This window comes from Beta vulgaris, chromosome 2, assembly GCF_026745355.1.
Source record: "Beta vulgaris subsp. vulgaris cultivar EL10 chromosome 2, EL10.2, whole genome shotgun sequence".
Lineage (NCBI taxonomy): Eukaryota > Viridiplantae > Streptophyta > Magnoliopsida > Caryophyllales > Amaranthaceae > Beta > Beta vulgaris.
Genome location: NC_079203.1, coordinates 7,527,204 through 7,542,975, shown reverse-complemented (window position 1 = coordinate 7,542,975; position 15,772 = coordinate 7,527,204). Strand labels below are relative to the sequence as shown.

Below are 15,772 nucleotides of genomic sequence, written 5' to 3'. Positions count from 1 at the left end.
GCACGTGTTGCGTTTATTTACAAAACCCTCCTATTTACCTAATTAAAAGTTAGTTGACCCGTATTCTCTCTTTGTCTTCCTCACCTTCGCACAGCCATGGCAGCGCATAATTTCTTCGGAAGTGGCTTAGTGAATTCAAGATCTGCTTCAACATCTACTTCTATAGTATGCCATTGTCACCTTCCTGTAAAGGTTAGAACTGTTAGAAGAGGTGAACATGTGTGGAAGCAATACTGTGGGTGCTCAAAATGGCTTGTGAGTTTCTTGTTAAAAATACAATATTTTTTAATTAGTCATTGCAAATTTGTAATTCTGTTCTTTTTTTCTGATTCCAAGATCCTACCAAGTGTGAATTTTTCATGTGAAAAAGCTATTTGGAGGAACCAAATTGTATGGGATGCAAACATATGCAAGCAGAGCTATTAGAGCAAGTGACATCCTTTTCTGAGCTTGAACTGAAATTTGAGCAACTAGAGAAGAAACTAAAAACAATTATCATGAAAAAACAGATAGTGGGCCTAATTTATGTCGAGTAGAGCTTGTTGCTTTATTGTAAAAATTTAAAATTGAAGTTGTAGGGAGGGACTTATGTCACCACGATGAACAAATGCATGGAGTGAGGGAAGAAATGATGCAAGGGCGTGTTGAAGTGGTTAAGTATTCAAAGGGAGAAAGTTATGCATTCATGGCCTTAGGACTATCTTGGTTACTCTTTATTGTTGTTCTCTTTAGCATGTATTAGGATTGGAGTTTTTTTTTTTTTTGAGGGGATATTAGGATTGGAGTTAAGTAAGGTTTACAGGTTGTTAGGGCTTTAGGGTGGTTCTAATTGTGGTAGGATTTGTTATGGTTTTAAGAAATGCATGTGTTAATTGTTGTAAGTTGATGGGCTTAAAAAAACCCAAGTTAATTAACAGCTAGCAGTACTTGACAAAAAAACTCAAATCAAAATGTTGATAGCCCAAAAAGGCAATACATAGGTTCTGGCAACAAAAAAAAAACTAGGAGATGTTGTTGGCTACATTGTTGTTGGGTGTGGGTGCTTGACTGCTGCTGAAATCAGGCACATGATTTGTATTTTGCAAGTTTCCCTGCACAATGAGTAGGTGTTAGATCTTGATTTCATAAGAGAGGTCCAAAAAACAAAGTTGAGCAATTTACATTGAGATATGTAGCTCCATCAGGTGTGACAAAGATACCAACACCTTGAGGGACCTGAGCAAAAGGATTAAAAAAATAATTAGATTAAACTGAACAACCAAATCAAATTAAGAGCTTAAGGGAAGCAAAACCAACTTACATTTACCCTTCCTCTACCTCTTCTCCTACCACCTCTTCCTCTACCAGTACCACCTCTGCCACCTCTGGATCCCTTCCCACCCCTGATTGCCCTGCCATTTCTTCTAGTCCTGGAAGGTTGTATAGTTGCAAACATGTGACTTGGTTAGGAAACATTTGTTTCACTTGGTGTAGGGCCACTTGTTGTAACTGAAGCTTGGGCAGGTCCCTGTCTTTTGGGTTGGGCCTCAACTTCCCTTTATCTGCGCATCTCCTTTTGTTATGGTTGACTGATTTGCAGATGTTGCAATGCATCTCCACTCCGACTTTTGTAAGCCTGTCTGGCTTCTTGAGATTCTCTTCAGGATCTTTCCTCCTGTTTCTTTTTGGCCTGTCTGGGCCTAACTTGATTGATTGGTGGTGGTAGAAGAGGGTAGTCCACCTTGGGCCAGTGTCTCTCCCCCAAACAGGGATGAATAGAGTTTTGGTATGATTTGAGATACACATCTCTTTTATCCCAATCTGCCACATAAATCTTCAGCATTGTGGTGGTAGGAAGATGCATGCCACTGCATGACCAGGATATCCCAGTGATATCCCATCTACTACAAGTGCAACTTCTTGCTTCCAAGTCAACTAGGAGTGTGTCCATGTTATGAGTAACTTGGAAGATAGTGGCAGATGATGGTATATGGAAGCATTCTGCAGCATACTCCTTGTTCTTCTCCAATTTAGCTTGCACCCTAGGACATATAGTAGTTGTGCTCTTCTCAATCTCAGTCCTTTTCACAACAAGCCTTGCATCAAGGTTGCCCTTATGTCCTCGAGCATATCAAGTGCTTGGTTCTGTAATGGATAATGTATCCATCAAAGTCTCTGCAAGGTTGTTTACAATAACATCAACCTTTGTGTCTGTCTTCATGAATGCCCTACAAAAGACTTTGGGGTTGTAACCCTTGAACCCATCAACTGCCTCTGTGTTCAGAGCTCCCGTATCAGCTAAAGCTTCATTATACTCAGCCATATTGTATGCTTTTGCAGCTCTCCAAAAAAAATTCTTCATTTCATCACCTTTGAACCCCTTATGCTAGTAGGCAAAGATGTATCTAGCACAATGCATGTGCTCAGAGTGGGGTAAAATTCTTGCAACAGGTGACAATATGGACTGCATTTAAATCAACCAATTACAATGCATAAGCACCAAAAGTATATAAGATAATATGTAAGGAACACAATATTAGGAAACAATAACTGACCCGATGCTCATCAGAGATAATGGCCAACTGATTGCCTTCTCCCAAGTTCAAGCTTGACTGTAAAAGTGTGAAAAACTAGTCCTGAGAGTTATTGTTTTCTCCTTCTACTACAACCTGAGTCACTGGATACATCTGGTTATTTCCATCTCTTCCAACAGCTGCCATCAATTGCCCCCTAGGAAAGTATTTAAAAAACATGTAACTATGTATAAGACTTTCCTGCAGCCTTCGATCCAGCACTTCTTAATTCCATCAAAGCAAATAAAAATCCTCTGAAATACAGGAACATTACCCCTTTGGATTGGGTTGTTCATCAGGAGTTTATTGTTTCAGGGCTGCCATTCTTCAGTGCTGCAATGTAGCTTTCTACCTTGTTGTTGTAACACCCCCAAAATCCATACACGTCTAAACTACGTCGCATCGACTTTGGGAGTGTTACCGCCGCGGTGAAACGCAAGGCTTATTGAAATGAAACATTTAACTTAAATCCTTATTATGAAAACTAAATTGAAGCGGAAATAAAATGTTAACTACAACTCGGGAATCATGAACGACCCCTTTTTTATTTAAACCACAAACTACGTAAATCATAATAGTTCTATAATGTATAACCAAAACGCTTTAAAGTTTAAAGATTAGAAAATATCCCCCGTATGCTCAATCTCATGCAGCAACACCAGCACACCTAGTCTGGTCCCCATTGTAGCATCAACGGTTCATCACAGGTCAACAAACAACACAATGACAAACAATCAGCTATCCCAAGTACATAGTAAAATATTGAGACAACATACTAAGCATAAACAAAACAATAAGAATCGTTCCTAAACCTGATACTACAATAGTATTATATTCATTACTTTTATAATTTAGTTGGCAGGGAACGGACACCGTCATCTTACTAGAATCATACGGGCTACTTAATCCTTAATAGACAACCTGGTCTATTAAGTGAAATGCAAATACGATTTCGTGCCGTCTCACATCCATCACCTTGGTATGCATACCCCCAAGATCGTACAACACCTTCCGCCTACTTGAGTTATCAAAATTCATAGGACACTACTGTCGTCACAAAAGCCTGCGTAGAAGTGTAGAACAAGTCCCACACTCTCCCCATTGTTCAACACTTGTAGGGAAACCAACTACAAGTTTATTGTCAAAATCCTTTTTTAGTATTGTCCATTCACACCACATTAAACATATAATCATTTAATGTTCTTTCTTAGATACAATACTCAATTTTTTACTTCTTTTAACATCCTTGTTACACCAAAGATCAAAGGATACAAATCCAATACTTTCATGCTTATGATACGATAGAATTACGCATTTAAATAACAACACTACATATTGATTTCCAATCACAATCATGCTACCAAACAATCTTAGCAATCACAATCATACAATCGTTCCCTATCATGATTCTAGGTTCCAACGGATGACTATTTAAACACTTCGCTTATAAAATTGGGACCTGATCGAATAAGAAACTATTTCAGTGCTACGTCCTTGATATTATAAACATAGAACAACGTGACTACTATATAAGACTTAGTATTCGGAGTATAAAAATAACTAATCTTGTTGTTCATTAGTCTTCTTTTCTTTCATAGCTCCATTGAACTTAATGTCTTTTAAGAACCAATAACAATGTGCAAAGTTGATTTTAGTTATCTTAATAACATATTACCTTTACCAACTCCACTTAAATCCTTATATCCAAGTACTACCAAAAATCAAATTTGAATAACAAGGTTATTATAACATTACAACTATAACTAATAATCTTATTTCTTTTACTAACTTTATACCTTACTTATACTTACAAAACTTAATCAGATTTACAACTTATAAATCCACTTACAAACTTAATCAATTTATAACTTACTCTAATTACAACTTAATTAAATTACAACTTAATATTATAAAAATCATATTATACAATAATAAGTAATACATGAGAAATTATATATTAATTTATATAAAAAGGAAAAGAAAAGAGAAGGTAACCATCGGAACCACCGGCAACCGACGACAAGACGACACTGACCAAGTCGCAACTCCCGACTGCTCGGCTGGACAGCGCAGCACTTCGCGTGTTACTCGACGAACCCACGCACGGTCGAACACAACCACGAGCACAGCCACGACCCCATGCACGTTTGAACACCGAACAATCTTTCCCTCTCTTTGCACAGCACGCTCGCATCACACCCACAACACGCACAACCACAATGTCCTCGACACTCGCACTCACTCGCCTCGACCCGTCGACGGCTCGCATAGTAGCGTCGCACAAGACCCTCGAACGCTCACTGCTTGCTTGCATAACCCTCTCGCACTCCTCGCACAACCCGACTGCTCGAACACCACACACACACAACACGCACCCAATCCAACCTCGTCGAAGGCGACGAGATTCAAAGGAAAATCAACGACGAGTGAGAAGGAGAGAGGAGAGAGAAAATTTGAGAGGGGAGGAAGAAAACGACTGGGCAATTAGAGTTAGGGTTTCTGATTTTTTTTTATTTCTCTTCTTTCCTATTTATAGGGTGACAAACCTAAGTCTAATAGGTTTTTAACTATTTTATTTGCTACGAAAATAAAATAAACCAAACCATGATATAATTAGGTACACTAAATAGGTTGCATAGTTACGATAAATTGTGAGCTCACCCAAATTGTATTATTTTTTGTAAATAATATTAAAATAATTTTCGATTATATTATTTATGTTTTCTTATTTATAAAGAATAACTCCAAAAATACGGAGTATTACAGTTGTAGTGGTCCTTCATGGACCCATGTAGCATCTTGTGTGCATGGTATTTGACCTTGTATGCAAGGTCCTTCTTTATGACTATCCTAAAAGCCCTCCTAAGTGTCTCTACTATTTCCTTTGCAGGACAGTGTGGCCTTGCTTTGAAAATGTTAAGGAATTGAGCAACCGTCCAAGATGATTTCAGTTGCCTGTTTCTTTTCATATTTCTTGTACAAATATGACCCTGATCTACATATTTAATTAAGCACAAAACAGGCTCTTCTTGAGTCCAATGACCCATACAACCTAAATTGGCATCCAGTCATGCACTTCACTGACAATAATCTTTGTTGCCTATTTTTGTTACTTGTCACAAAGGTGAGGTTCTTTCCCTGAACAACAGCAAACTTGCATACAACCCTCCTAAAAGCTTCCCTATTAGGAAACCTTAATCCCACCTACCACTCAAAGTTTGTGAAATCAATATTCTCACTAACAGTCACTCTCCTTTGTCTCCTCCTTCTCTGTAATACCCCGATAATTCTCTCTTTTTCAAAATACTTTTCAATTGTAAAACGTAGAGAATAATCAAAACATTATCGCCGGTGTGATAACGTATCAGTTTATTCAGAATTTTACAGCGGAAAACATAGTAACTACTAACTTTAGAAGTGAAATTTAATCAACAACAAAGTCAACCAACAACGTCAACGTTAACTTAAACCAAACCAACTATAAAGTATATAAACTAACGTACGATAAATAATTTAAACTACACAAGCTCTCCATTCCCGAGCCCAATGATGCATCATCTTCAAACCTGCATATGACAATGCACTATTGATCTACAAAGTCTGTTCACCAAAATGGATCATCACAGGATCAATAAGGCATAGCCATGATCACCATACACAAACAAAAGCACGTAATCAACAAAGTTGAGTACTACATAATAAATAAATAAATAATCCTAACATGGTACTAATAAATATTAAACTGAGATAAATAATAACATAATAACTTACACATAATTTTTATTGAACTAAACTTTAACAACATTCTTATTACTTTAAATGGAATAGTCAGCGGACCAAGTTGTCTAACTAAACCAGCCTTCCCTTTGGAAGACGAAATACGAGCGCGACTCCGTATTCCCATGACCTACGATATCGAGGAACCTTTTGAAATAAAATAGGAACGCTGATCAATCCGATCCCAGAAAAAGTCATGGCACACTCACCGTGTACCCCAACTCCTGTTTGTCCAATACTTCAAACGTGCACCAGTCTAAAGCTTATTACTATCCATGTTTCACTTTACGTGATTTACCATTTATTACTTGTTATGACACACAAGCAATACAGATAATACAGGATCAAATAATCACAACTTTTATCTTAGGATTAGATAAGTGATCACACAATTTACAACCCAAGATCAATTCCTTCTTTAATCCAACCTTTCTTATTTTTTGAACCTAGCTAACAACCAACTTACCTTTCAAAGGTATAAAAATATCAACTTACCAAATAAGACCCTCTATCCTCATAGAGTAGTGAAATAATAATAAAAGGGAAGAACATGATTCAATCATGATTTATACCAATATATACATATTAATTCCCCCATATGAATTAATAAAATAAAGTTTCCAACCATATGCTTGCATCGATCTTCCATACAAACATAATATAATCTCATAAATAACATGTTTCACACAACGGTACAAAACATGCAAATCTTTACATAATATGAATCATATATGAACTCAAAATAGTTCCTATATGTGACTACATGATTTCCATCCTTAAGATCGTGATACTAAGCACATCAACACATAGGTTTGTACGTACCTTTTGTAGACAAACTGGATGACCACTTTCACAACCTTAAAAGTCGCCTACAACGAATTCTCCGCCTAATAAAAATCAACATAACCAAAAATCAATACTCAAATAATTTCCAACAACTTTAAAATATTTGAAACCTCCTTTAAAAATATTTAAAAGTCTTTTCCATCAATAAAACTTCAATTACTAACACTCCCTAGCATAATACTCCCTCCGTTTCCTAAAGATCTTCCCACTTACTGTTCCTACAGATACCAAGGAAAATCAAGTTGTGTGGGGCATGGTGTGAGTAAAGTAGGAGAGAGAAAAGGGTTAAGATAAATAAACAAATAAAAAGGGGTTAAAGTAGGAGAGAGAAAGGGAGTAAAATTGAATTAATAATGTAATGGTGGACCATATGATAGTGACACGAGAGGGTAAATAGAGAAATTTGTTTTGCCAAATAAGGAATAAAGCAAAAGAGGGAAGATCTTTTGGAAACACCTTTAAACGGAAAGAGGGAAGATCTTTAGGAAACGGAGGGAGTACTACTATACTAGTTATTAAAATCTTTAAAACTCCATCAATAATATTCTTTTTAAATTCCAGCAACATATAATATGTAAAAACTCCCTTTAAATATGCTTAAACATACTTATACTCATAAGGATAATCAATTCCCATAGTTTATAACATACTACTATGATTTTTCAATCTCTAGCACCCTAAAAATCCATGCTTTGATAATTAAAAATTCAATCTAAAAATAATAAATAGATCTGAATTTTCATTTCTTCAATACATAAATTATATAATCTTAGATTCATAATCAAATCATCAAACTAAAGCTTTTAAACAAAATCAAACTAAAAACAAATCTTAAAAACACAATCTTTAAATAAAACTTGAGGAGGAAGAAAGGTAATCAAACCAAAACAAAGAGGAAAGAATCAAAAGGGCGTCAGTCGAGGTGGCGTGGCAGCAACACTGTAGTCGCTTGGTGGTTGGCGCGGTGGTTTGATGAGGAGGGGAGGTTACTTGTTGAAGAAGAAATCGTTTCTTGGGATAGATGGAAGGAAAAATCATGAGAGAGAAAGCAACAGAGAGGGGCGTCGGTTTGTTTGGAGTGAGGAGAGAAAATATTTTATGGGAAAAAATTATAGGTTTAATGAATTTATATATGTGTTTTCCTTGTGGGCTTAAGAAAAGGTAATTGGGTTTAAATATAGTTTAATGATGAGTAAAATTGATGTTTGGATCTCTTTGCACAACTTGAAGTCCTTTTCCTAATTTAAATAGTGTTTGGATTCCTCAAGCCCATTTAGACTCCTTTTTCAAATCCAAAAAGTATTTCAAATGTTTTTCAAAGCATGCCTAAACAAAATATTTTAACTTCTTTAAATCCTTCAAATAATTCCTTTTACTTTCAAATAGTCAAGCTTTTAAAGAAATAATATATTTTAATACTAAATTATATTTATATATATAATATATTATATATATATATATATATATTATATATATAATTCACAAATTTACGGGTGATTACATTCTCACACTCTCCTCTTCCTCATCACTCTCCCCTGGGGTTAGTTCTTCACCATCACTTGTTTCACATTCACTCACAGCACCATCAGTCTTTTGTACCTCGGCATCTAATGTATTCCCCCCTGATGTGGCCCCTGTAGTAGAAGTACCTAATCTACTTAGTTCTACCTCCTTTTGCAACTCTTGTGCAATTCAAATAACTTGCTTGTACAACCCTTAACTCTCTCCCTTGTTGTTCTTAATTCATCATCACTACTCTCGTCAACCTCAGCAGCAAACTGATATAAGAATTGGTAATCTAGATCCTCCTCTTCATCTGTTTCTACACCCTTTTCTACTAGATCTAGGTCACTCAAATGTATGTCCGATTCATCAGATTCAAGCTCATACAATACATCAGACTCCTCTGAAGCATCTTTATCTCCAAAGAACTGATCATAGGGTATTGGACTCTCTGATCTATTATCATAGTTAAAGTAATCTGATGGATTTGGTGTGCAGCTGCTCCCAGGTTGTGTCTTTGTTTGATTTGCCTAGTTTTGTTTTTGAAGGGGGAGGAAGATGTGCTTCTGGAGGTGGGTGAACATCAAGTGTTGAAGGGGGAGGAACATACAGGAGGTGTTGTTGTGTTTGAAGGGGGAGGAGCAGCAGGTGTTGAAGGGGGAAGAGCAGCAGATGAAGAAGGGGGAGGAGCAACAACTGAAAAAGGGGGAATAACAACAGTTGAAGATATGTTTGAAGGGGGAGGAGCAGTAGTTGAAGATCTGTTTGAAGGGGGAGGAGCAACAAGTGTGCTTGCATTTATAGGTGTTCACTTTAGGGTTTCCGAGTAGAACTCGTCTGGGGGTATATTAAACACTTCAGTGGATTTACCACTTAGCCTAGGACTGCTCTAAGCGAAATGCACATCAAAAAAAGCTTGCTATTTTTAACTTGTAAATCTATTGTTTTGGTTAATCCAACTCCAAGATTACATTATCAAGATAATTTCACCACGACAGGAACTATTAATCTCATTAATCTATTTTGCTCTCTTGCTGCACATCTAGATGTTCCTGTCCTACCCATGGGTACTGCTGATGAGCCAAACAATTAAGGCACTACATCACCCAGCCAAAAGATCCTTTTGCTTGCTATTTTGCTATGTAACCTAATGCTCCCTGTTAACAATGTGTTCCCTAAAGTTAATCACTTCCTAATATAAACTAATCTCTTTTGCTGCTGTGCATAATTTTAATTGATATGACAAATTAGAGAAGGCATAAAACCTCAGACAAATCTTATAACACACAAACAATTTGCACTAACAAAGCATATATATAATATAATATAATGACCTTATTATCTTACATATACGTTCATATACTTTGAAATGTCTTAAATTAATTTAACTTATATTTGCATAGAGCTATTCGTAATAATTTTTGCTTTCTTGGGAGCCCAACAACTAGTTTAAAACTAGCAATTTATGCACGCGATACATACCTGTTTTTTTTTTCAAACATAAATTCTAACCTCTTGGGCATAATCAGAGGTAAAAGTTTAAACATTAGATATTTCTTTTGGCTAAATTTCGTGGTTAAACCTCTGTCACTTAACCCTTCTTTTATTAATTTTTTTACTTATTCTTTCTTTAGAGATTTTAAAATTAAATTTGATTAACGATAAAAGAATTTTAAGTCAATTATTTTTGAAATTTCGTACACTGTATTAACATAGTCTTTTGTGTTAGATAAATCATTTTACTTTGATAATTGATTAATTTCTTTTTAATATAACAATTGATTGTGTTTGTGAATTAATTATAAGATATTTGATTGATGTAATCTTATAGTCAATGTTTCTTATTTTGGTGGTTCAATTATAACTTGATTGCCTTCAACATTTAAGTTAAATTTTTTAATGCTATATTTGAATTTGAATTTGATTTTCCTTTTTTGGTAGTAGTTGGTTTACCGAGCAATTCAGTAAATTTATAAGGGGATACTATAGCTCCTCCCTTCTCTTATATAATACAAATAAATAACAATTTTTAAAAATATTTTTTTTTATTCAACGAGGAACGAATCCAAAATAAAGGAAACAACCATAAAAAACAAAACAAACCAACCCAACCCCAAAACCCTAATTTTCAATCTAGGGGCTACCACCACCCTTTTGGGCGGTGGTAAGCCCTTTTTCTCCTTTTGTTACTAGTTTTTCTAAGTTTATGTTTCTATTAAATTTCAGTCTATCTCTAATGGAGAGTTTTTCTACCCATATGTAGGGTTATATATACCCATATATTGGGTTTTATCTATCTCCATGTGAGAGTTTGGAGACTTTATTTTTGGGTTTTTGTGTAATTCAAGATGTTGATTTGTTGATCGAAATTTGTGCGGAGTTGCAACAGATGTCAAGACTTCATCTACAATCACTTGAATTAAATCTAGTTCAATTTCAAAACTACAAAAGATCGACAAACCCCCTTGCAGAAGGCTGCATTAGACAGCGATGTGAAAGACAAGGGTTTTCAGATTGTTAGATCTACTCAACGATCGTGGTTTTGTCATATTAGAATTGTATTTATTTCATTTTGATATGTATTTGTTTATTTTCTACTTTTATTGTAAATGTCGTATGACTTTCAATCAATGAATTAATGTTAATTTTAAAAAAAAAAAACCAACCCGACCTTCACACAGAAAAAAAAGAGACGAGGAGAAGAGTCAGAGAAACCAAAAAAGAGTCACGAAGAGAAACCAAAAAAAGAAAAACAAGACATACAAACTAGGACACGAAGAGTCAGAGACGAGGAAACCTTCACACACAAAAAAACCGAGGAAACCTTCACAGACACAAAAACACAAAAAAACGAGGAAACCTTCAATTCCATATATTTTCATAAAGCTGATATTGCATTTGATCTCTTCTCTACCTTCTTCACATGTTGTTTCGCTTTAGGTTTGCCTATTTCTCTCTCTTTAAAGTATCTATTTTTACACCTTTACTGTTGAATGGGTCACAATTTGGTGTAGGTTTTGCATTAATTTGTCTTTATTTCTTGATTTGATTTTGGTTTCCTATTATTTATGAAATTTATCGAACTGCAAATTATCAAGTTCTTCTTTTTAACTTTAGTGAGATTCATTATTTGTTCTTAATGGTGGTTTCTTTAATTTTCACTATATTGTCGTCTGATCTCTCAAAGTATAAAGCTAACTTAGCTTTTATTTTATGCAATCTGGTGGGTAGGTCCCATCATACTGCCGCCGGTGGGCATGGCCGGAGTCCACGTCGCCGACGTTGTCATCATCCGCCATTTCGGCCTCGCGACAACAACATTCACGGTCCGTTTGGTAGTTGGTTATAAATGGTGGTAATGGGAATGAATTTGTATGTAAATTTGTGAAGAAAATTATGGTTCATCCCCATGGTAATGTTAATTTATCCTATAGTGTCTATTTTTCTTCTTGAATTTTCATTCCCATCTAATACCACCTTGTTAGGTGGTAATGAGTGGTAATGAAAATTAGGGGTGAGTTTGTTTCCCCATGGAGAAAAAACACAAATTTGGGGGTTGAAATTGCCTCCCAATGAAGATTTTAAGAGTGCTTCCCTTATAAGCTACACTTAAAATCCATTCTCATTACCGCAATTTATTAACGACTACCAAACGGGTCATTAGGGTTTGATAATATTTATATGCACGCGATGCGTGCGAAAATACGACATAGAAAATTAAATTAATTGTTAATTATATCGAAAAAATTAGGGATACTTGAATAGTTGATGGTTTTCTTTTTGTAATGTCTTTTTTTATTTTAAAAATTAATTAGTAAGTTTTCCTTTTCATTTTTGAATTTTTTATTTTTTAATTAAAGTAAGTAATTAGAATAGAAATGTAATGAGGGTAAAATGGGGTTTTTAATATTTTGGTGTCCTACCCCTCTTCCCATATACTCCTTCCGTTTCCTAAAGATCTTCCCACTTACTGTTCCTACAGATACCAAGGAAAATCAAGTTGTGTGGGGCATGGTGTGAGTAGAGTAGGAGAGATAAAGGGGTTAAGATAAATAAACAAATAAAAAGGGGTTAAAGTGGGAGAGAGAAAGGGAGTAAAATTGAATTAACAATGTAATGGTGGACCCTTTGATAGTGACATGAGAGGGTAAATAGGGAAATTTGTTTTGCCAAATAAGGAATAAAGCAAAAGAGGGAAGATTTTTTGGAAACACCCTTAAAGAGGGAAGATCAGTAACATCAACATCAGAGACAGGTTAGGGGTTTAATGCTTGACTTGTTTCGGTTGTTGGTGATAACATTTTCACTCTTGTTTCAGACGGGTTCGGCTCAATGTTGTGATTTATGGTGCTGATTAGCTTTTTTTAGAGCTTTTGATTTTTCTTAGCTAGGCTATGCTTAGTTTTCGTTTTGAATTGTTCTTGGCTTGTAAATTATACGCAATTTCACTCTCTTCTATTTCAAATTTTTGATTCATAGTAAAAAAAAACTATACTGATCTTAATGTTAGAAGGGTCTCAAATGGGTTATGCTTACTTGTGTTCCTCTAATTTTTGGGTGCATAAAGCTGAGTCTCATCATTTTTATAATTTCAAGTTTTAGGGTTCAGTTTGTTTTTTGCTTGGCAAATGATTGTTTTAAGATGATCAACTTGTTATTTCTTAATTCTTATACTCTTGTTTCAGATGGGTTGCAGTCATTCATCTGCTTAATGCTCTAAGAGTCTAAGTAGGTGCTCCCCTTCCCCACCCTCTTACACAAAAACAACTACCATATTAAGTAAGAAACTTAATTGAGTTTAAATGTGTTAGTGATGATAAAAAGCACTCAGACGGACCTGACCCTTTGGTTTATAAACTCTGCACTATGAATATATTGGAGCTTGGAAATTTGTATAGTCTGCACTATGAATATATTGGAGCTTGGAATGCACTCAATAACATAAATAGAATCCTTAAGTTAGTATGTTTTACTAGATCATGTAAAGTAATTTGCAAACAATGAAGGCGTAAAAGAGTTTTGGCCATAAGCAAAGCTAATAGTGAGAAAAACTATGAAGGCGCCCATCAGTTTCTCTTTTTATGTCCTTTCACTCATTATGAGTCTTTCATGGTTCCTTTACACATTCTTTGTGTTGCAGTCCTTTATCTGCTTAATAAAGCGAACATCTCATGAATGTTACAAGCTAAATGCTAAAAGAGAATTATTGGTGGTTGTGCAAAAACAATCCAAGTGAGAAAATTGTTGCTGCTGGTGGGCTTAGTTGCTTGTTAATGCTTCTTAGAAGCTGTGAAGCTGAGCCGTGTAGCAGCTGGAGCAATTGTCAATCTTGCAATGATTGGTGAATGGTTGCTTCCTTTCATTCAAGCAAGTTGGGTCCTGTTTGTGTTTCGTCCTACTGTTCTGGATGGCCACGCCCTTGTGTCAAATCTTACTGATACTTGCAGAAGCCAATCAAGAACTCGTAGTAGCCAAAGGTAAAATCAGTTTCTTGTCAAATAACAGCTGATGATGCAGAAGATCCACGAACTCTTCATGTGGTTGCTGGAGTAATGAGTACTCTATTTGGAAATAGTATGGCTTATCTATGATGCAGAAGATCCACAAACTCTTGTCCATAATTTTTCTTGTGTTTCAGTCCCGTTAGTGTTCCTTAGCCTTGTGTTATAAGCATAGTTTTCTAGTTAGGGGATTTTTCTACAAAAACTGCCAATTGCTATTTGTTTTAACTACTTTTGAGGCTTTTAACAGGATGCTGGTCCTCATATTTGTTTGTTGTAGATAAAAATATGAGGGTAACTTCAAAAGATATCAGTCTTTGTGTGCTTATCGTTGTTGCTCTACTGTTCCTACTTGTGTTCCAAGTACTCTCTTCATAATTGAACTCACCATCCTAGAACCAAAAATGTTTCATGGTTACCTCCCCCTCCTTTTAGTTATTGAGAGAAGAGTTTGTCTTGTAAGAGATCGTCTATTTTAAAATTAAAATTAGGAAATGGTAAGCTCAATATTAAAAAGAGAATTAGCGCAATAGTGATTAGGTTAATTTCTTTCAGTGACTAGTTTAATCCATTTAGTTACTAGGTCTACTTTTATATTAAAATTAGACAGTCTCTTTTAATAATTTTTGTTGAGAGAAAAATTTCATCATATAATAATAGGAGATTATCTTCCCTTGATAAACATTTAGCAGAAAAAATATCCAATGTTTGTGGTAATTCATTTTCTCATGCTTTAGATTTTAAATTTTTCGAATTGATCCATATTCTCTTGTCATAAGCCATGCAATGCGCCAATGACCCATGTATTTGGAAATGGTATATATGGCTTATCTATCATGGAGCAATGACTAATTTAACTTGTTGAATCAGTCTCTTGTCAATTTGAATTATGGGCCTGTTCTCCCCAACTTATTTTCAGTTCAGCTCAGTTCAGTTCAGTTTCATTCTTTTATAACCTTTTTGTTAAAAATAATTATTATGTTGGTCTAATTTATTTTACTAATTACTCTTATTATTATTATTATTATTTATTTTTATATCATTATTATTAAGTATGGTTATTATTATTATTTCTATATATTATTTTGTTTATTATAGCTTTAATCATTATTATTACTATTATCATTCGAAGGAACATAATTTAGGTCAAAAGCACAAATAAACCCACATTTTTTAGCTCATAAACCAATCAAATCGCGTCAAAACGATTTATGATGTAATTTTGCGCAGTCCACCCAATCATTATTTTCATTACTAAATATTATTATATTATTGAATCTAATTATTAAAATACTAATATTAGTTTACTTCTTATATATTATTGTTATTATATAATCATCATCAAGTATTAATATATTAATACAAATAATATAAAATAATAATTATTAATTATCATTATTATCATTAATTATTATTATTATTATTAATTAATGATTATTAATATTATTTATTCATAACTATCATTTAAAAATATTCAAAATACTATTATTTTTATTCATTATTATTACTTATCATTATAACAATTATTTAATATTCATATTATTATTGTTTAAATATTATTTATATATTTATAACATTTAATTTAATTTAATT

General features: G+C 34.5%; 1 long non-coding RNA gene across 1 annotated transcript; it reads left to right on the top strand.

Annotated features, from left to right (window-relative positions):
- Nucleotides 1-10,965: 10,965 nt before the first annotated feature.
- On the top strand, nt 10,966-14,447 carry LOC104887490 (uncharacterized). The gene is made up of 2 exons (XR_002039327.3): nt 10,966-11,618; nt 11,910-14,447. It is a non-coding gene; the product is annotated as an uncharacterized LOC104887490 (long non-coding RNA).
- Nucleotides 14,448-15,772: the final 1,325 nt, after the last annotated feature.